Consider the following 7,226-nt stretch of genomic DNA (forward strand, 5'->3'; position numbering starts at 1 on the left):
TATATATGCAAAAACGGCTCGTTTGGGTTGAGAAAATATTTTACATAGAATAACAACATTCATATCAATACAATTTAAGATGCATTCTTGGAGATTATTTCTTGAATTGTAAGTTCGTAAACCTGCCGCTGTGCTACTGGAGGTAACTGTTTATTTGTTGTAGATGGGGCTTGATGTGCAGAGATTACTCTCAGATTTTACATATGTTTTGTGACGGATATTTTTATCATATATTTATTTTTTTAATATCGATATTTGTTTTAGATCAATATATATTGAGAAATGCATGTAACTTATAGTGTTAAATATATATTGCAAAATTCCCGCCTATTCTCTGAATCTGTAGAAGATTCTCGCGTCTAAAATTCAAAAATGTATTCTGTGCGTAAGTAAAATGTTGTTGCCGACTGAACTTTCGAGAACTTCACATAAATATCATATATCGATATGCCAAGAGACAGTTTAATATTGTTGGTTTGCTACAATCAGTATACTACAAACCTTGGAAGCTATTATTGTCATTAACACTTATTAATCGGAAAAGTGCACTACTTGACCACGAACATTTATAGATTTCAAACATTACAAACAGTTCAACTTCAGAGAATTAACTTCTAATGATAGTATTTCTACGAAGACATCGCGTAACTTCAGCAGAAAAACTTATGTGTCAGCAGCGAGAGATAACTTAACTGTTATTAAAACAGAATTATTCGTTCGTCGTGAACCGTCGATAAAATATTCTGTACCAGACCAGATAGAAGACTCAGAATTGTTTGTAAATGTATATAACTTTTGTATATAAATCATTATTTGTAATAACCATTGTTATAAATTTTATTGTTGTTTCTATATCAAAGTATATTTGTGTTGAGGAAGAAAATTGTGTGTATCAATCTTGTGGCAAATATCATAGGTTTCATACATATTGACATTCAATTAACTTCTAATTTAAATTAAAATTTCTGGCTGTTTGAAATTCTAATAAGTAACAGTTTTAATAAATATACATATTTTTTTAAATAAAAGAATTAGTTTCATAACCGAACATCTTTTCTTTTTTTCTCTGTTTAGGCTGAGTCATGAAAAAAGTTGAAATTTTGTTAAATACTAGAGGAAAAAACTTTTTCTGTATTCTTATAAAGAAATAAATACTTTTATCCGTAAAAACCAGTATTCTTTGTGAGCACTAAAAAAACAACAAAAATTTACTAATTTTTTGGTTTGTAATTAAATGTATATTAAAGAACCCTGAGAAGACAAAACAAAGTTGTTAAAAATGTAAATCCTTGCAAATTTAATCTATTATGCTCTGGTGGTGTAATACCTGAATTTTTAAATATGCTTAGATCTGACATGATAGCTGAAATGCAAATAAATGTATATATACCTGTGTTGTAACATGTATAACAGGAAATGACTTAAACATAATTTTGAAACTGTGAACTTTTGAAACTTATACTCAAATACACATGGACAGCGCTAGAATCTTCCGTGACGATCTGCACTCAACAATTTTGGAGCACACATACTTTAGTATTTAGAAAGTAAGATAACTTAAGGCTAAACACTTAAATTTGGGCCTGGCATGGCCAGGTGGTTAGGGCACTCGACTCGTAATCTGAGATCCGCGAGTTCGAATCCCCTTTCAGCCGTTATAATCTTACGGTCAATTCCACTAGTCGTTAATAAAAGAGTTGGCGGAGGGTGATGATGATTAGCTACCTTCCCTCTAATCTTACACTGCTAAATTAGGGACGGCTAGCACAGATAGCTTTCGTTAAAAAAACAAACCCCTCTTTCTTTCTTTTTTCTCTTACACCGGAAATAGTTGTACTTTGCGCGAAATTCAGCAAAGAATCTTAAACTTGTGTCAAACACCATCCAAATAAAAGTAAAATAATAAAATTTGAAATGTTCATTGGATTCGTTGAGGCTGTGACAGCTTCAGTCCTTATTATTGCACCTGCTGTTGAAATACGTAAAAGAAAAACAAGCATTCTATAGAAGAAATAAATCATCTTTGTTAACCACATCTAGCATCAGAAATTTTTAACTGAATGCCATATTTCATTATAACCAAACACTAGCTTCATTAAAACTGTTTTTGTCAATGTTGAATCATGTGAGATAATAATCATAAACATTATCTGTTATTTGAAAGAAACCCATCACTGACACTCAAAATGTACAGATCAAATCATTGATAAACGTTATGCTGCTGTATCTCCAGATAATCGTTAGCTTTCTTTTTTTTAAAAAGAATACTTCATTACATTCAAAGGACATCACGTAATAACCTTACTAAATATATTCTTCCTTACCACAACACTTTTCGCTGATTTAGTTCTTAAAAATGTACCAAATTCTATACTTTTTACATTTTCTTCAGTTTTGTTTTGTTGTTGGTGGGTTTATTACTTTCAGTTAAATAATGTTATTTGTTATATCTACAAGTCATAAACATAGTCTCTGTAAGGATTGTTTCATGTTATCAACACAAGTCACAAACATAATTGATCTCTGTAAAAATATTATTGTCAACCGGAAATCTTTGTGATGATAGCGTGCCACAACAGTCCTCAATTGAAACATTTTTTTAAAGCATTAGCTATACATGTACTTTTATCAAGTATAAACAAATTATATATAAACAGCTGCTCAACTTATAAATGAATGCTACACAGTTTTAGCTTACACAGCTAAAATATACACAGGCGCTTAAAGTATTCATAACTAAATTAAACTTTTTACGGGCGTATTATATATACAAAAGTCTTGCTATCTATGATTAAAAACATAATAAGGCTTATAAAACTATTATTTTTTCATAGTTTTTCACATTTAAAATTGTAGTTTAATATACTGTCACAGTAATCAGAAAAAAAGCTTAATTCAGAAAATAGCAAATTAAGGAAAAATGGCAATATCGTCAAAAGATTTCTTTATGATAAAATACGAATTTGTTTCATGTAGTTAAGCACAAAGCTTAACATAGGCTAATGTTCTGTATCCACTACGCGTATCGAAACACCGTTTCCACCATTCTAAGTTCGCATTGTAAATTTACAAACATTATTTTTTCTTCGAACTTACAACAATTATTTTTTTATGTTTTTTCCAGAAAAACACTGATTTGTTAATCTAACAATGGTACAAGTTGTGGTTTTGGCACAAATATCTTGACCAATAACCATGAAATGAGATCACGTATTTGAGATGAATATATTTGGCAAAAGGCCTCGTTATCACTGGAAATAGCAAATATAATGTGGTTGGAATATCATAATGTACTCTCTTTTGCTTTCACTCATGGGTTCTTATTAAAACTTGTTTATATGGTTTCTAACGTGAGGTAGGAGGCATGATGTGATTGATACCACACACGTATAACATTGCAAAACAGAACCCACGCGTAATAAACTATTTATTGTCTTCGTGTATCCTAAAACGATTTCATAAATGTACATTGGAAGATTTCCCGGCTACAGTCCAGACGTTGCGAAGCTACTCTGACATCTGAAGTAACATAACATAAAGGTATCGCGGACAGACGCTCAGTACGGGTTTTTTCACTCCAGTACTGAAAGCTAACTAGTTTAGGTATATAGGTCTGTAATATTAAAAAAAATAAACGGCACGAGTTTCAGAAAATAAATGTATATTACCAAACATTAAAAGACATGCGCGCGATAACTATACAACAATGCAGGATTGGATAACATTCCAATCTAAACAAAGATATCTATAAGAAACTTTTTTTTAATTGTTAGTTCAATGTTTCATATACATGAGATAAGCTAAGGTTAATACAGCATTAATAGAAAAATATAGAAGATATATATATATATTGTTTGTTTGTTTTTGGAATTTCGCACAAAGCTACTCGAGGGCTATCTGTGTTAGCCGTCCCTAATTTTGCAGTGTAAGACTAGAGGGAAGGCAGCTAGTCATCACCACCCACCGCCAACTCTTGAGCTACTCTTTTACCAACGAATAGTGGGATTGACCGTCACATTATACTCCCCCACGGCTGGGAGAGCGAGCATGTTTAGCGCGACGAGGGCGCAAACCCGCGACTCTCGGATTACGAGTCGCACGCCTTACGCGCTTGGCCATGCCAGGCCCATATATATATATACATTATCATTAAACTAATTTGTCTTTAGTATAATATAGCAGGTATAATCAGTATATTTAATTCGGTAGTATTCTTTAAAAAGTTAGATGTTATTTTCAGATAAAAATTTAATTGTAGTGAAAATAAATATTTGTCAACATTAAATGTAAAAAAAACAAAAGAAAATGATAAGAAAGCGTAAATCTTTATAGTAATTGAAAGCAAATTTTGAGGTACATAACTACATTCTTTACGTAATATTATAGGGTTTGATTTGTTATGACGACTGGTTGTTTGCAGGTATTAATTACTCTTTGCTAACACCACATGTTATTTCTCGGTCTTGTGACAAGCAAACCATAAACACTTCTGTAGGGGCAAGATAAGGGTACTTAGGAAACTGATACAATAACTGCACTGTAAACTACTCGATAACAAAAACAAAACGTACTTTAGTAAACCGTTTAATAGAAATATACTCCATAATGACGCACACAACAAGTAACATACGCAGGTTAACTTTGAGGAGGAAGAGCATATACTATGAACGTACTCCATATAAGGCGGGTTAAAAGGCGTAGCAACTGTCACGAGGCAGAATGCAGTTGCCACACCGATAATTGAGCGTGTGATTAAATGCTTATAAACAAATATTTTTTTCTCTTAAACATGGCTGCTTCAGACATACAATAGAAAGTCGTTTGGGATACTTTGCTAAACTATTTGTTTTATTCAAGTGAAATTACCTCTACAAAAGTAAAAAAGAAAGTATTTAAAGCTATTGAGAAGATATTTATTATCTTTTGGCAATAGTTGTAAAAACTTAGCACACAAATTATTTTAATGAATGAAATGCTTATTTGATCTCTATTTCATTGCACCCTCGTGTGTATGTGTTATCTTAAATATTATTGACATATTGCAAAGTGTATTTGTTTCTCCCGCTAAAAAATTATGGATTGTCGTCTTCCTATATGAACCTATTTTTCTATAAGTATGAGACAGATTCACTGATAAAAGTAGGATGGAAAAGGAAACTTGCTATGTTACGTAAAGCTGCAAACTCTACAGTTTTTACATTTTCTGTGAAATAAAGAAATTCGACAAATTTTAAGAACATTGAATAAAATCTTCATTACAAACACAACAAAAGACAAGGGTTCGTAGCGGTTTTAATAAGTGGATAACCACCGCTACGGGATTAATGTCTAGATCTGTAATTTTTTATCTCTCGAGTTTAATTTTTGCACAACCAGCCACAATGAAACATGAATAGAAAAGATCGTGGAAACTAGATTTCATTCTCGCACGCAACCATCGGTTTTTCTGTTTTATTGGTGTTCACTACGTGACATATTACACTCACTTAACATTTGCAGTCGTGGACATAGAATGTCATCGTACCAACAAAATGACGCGTTTATCTTTTAACTAAAACAGGAAGTGACATTTGATTCGAAAAATAGTGAGGTATGAATCTAAAGTCCATATCATGTGAAAAACTATACTGACAAAACAACACCAACATAATTTATAAAATATAATGCAATAACTGCCACTACTTCTGTGTTGAAGAAACAAACAGAAAAAATGTAATCTAGATTCCAAGAACAGAAAAGAACATCTTCGCACATTTTGAACACTGCAAATCAAATAAACACAACATAACCATAGAAGAAACCCAGCTACTAAGTCGGGTAACAAATACAAACAAACACAACATCAAAGAAGCGCTACTTATACAACAACGAAAACCAAAATTAAACCAATGTAAAGAAACACCTTAATATCTATACTAATTAATATCCTAACATCCAACTCCAACTGTTAACCTGAAGATGACCTAGGGAGGTCAAAACGTTGTTCTCTTCTTATTAATAAAAGTGTTACTACCCATACCAGTCGTTCTGAAATACATTTTTATTTCAAGTAGGTTTCTTGTTATCATTGTTTGTTTGTTTGTTTTTGGAATTTCGCACAAAGCTACTCGAGGGCTATCTGTGCTAGCCGTCCCTAATTTAGCAGTGTAAGACTAGAGGGAAGGCAGCTAGTCATCACCACCCACCGCCAACTCTTGGGATACTCTTTTACCAACGAATAGTGGGATTGACCGTCACATTATAACGCTTCCACGGCTGGGAGGGCAAGCATGTTTGGCGCGACGCAGGCGCGAACCCGCGACCCACGGATTACGAGTCGCACGCCTTACGCGCTTGGCCATGCCAGGCCATCTTCTTGTTATCATGACCCCGAGTAATACTTCGGAAATACTGTCAGAAGCGTTGTAAAGTTAGAAAGTTAACACGTTTCCTTTTTTTGTGAAATCCGTCATAAAATGTTTTTTTGCGTATTTGAGAACTAGCCGATCCTAATTTAAAAACGATAGACAAGAAACGAGGGTGAAAGTAAACAATACCCACCGCTAACTCTTAGCTGACAAGTGGTAAGATTTGACGTCATTCTTATAAAATGCGAACGAGTTGTTTTTGTTCATAGAAATCAGAATTTTTACAAACTTAAAATGATATGGTGTGTAATGATGTGTGTATATAAGTATTTGACACGGTCAACATTTATTTGATGTGTTTATCACACATTATTGATACATTTCATAAATACACAAGTCGTATGGTTGGAGAGAACTAAAAGTGCCCATGTCGTTCGTGTGTGTACGTATATATTAAAAAACTGGCAGATTGTGTAATATAATAACGAGGAATACGTAATATTTGATAGTAATTCTGGCCACAATATGTCTAATACACCAGCTTTGCAGTAGGAATAATTAGATTTGACGTTTTTTCATGAAATATTTCTTTGCAGTAGATATTCATGATGCATTCACATTTCATGTGTAGAGGGCTTTCGCAGAGATGTTGACATAATTAAATACTTCAGTGTAATATTATCTGCATATAAACAAAAAATAAGGCGTTTATATTACGCTATGCACACCTTGTGAATCACGTGAGAAAGGTTTTACAGGTGAAACCAATAGAAATGTTATCACGAGATTTACTGGACATATATAAAAAAACAACTCTAGATATATAAATAAAAAAATGCTATTTTTCTTCTCATGGAAGATTCTAGCCATCATATCGAT

The sequence above is a fragment of the Tachypleus tridentatus genome, chromosome 1 (genome assembly GCF_004210375.1).
Source record: "Tachypleus tridentatus isolate NWPU-2018 chromosome 1, ASM421037v1, whole genome shotgun sequence".
Taxonomy (NCBI): Eukaryota; Metazoa; Arthropoda; class Merostomata; order Xiphosura; family Limulidae; genus Tachypleus; species Tachypleus tridentatus.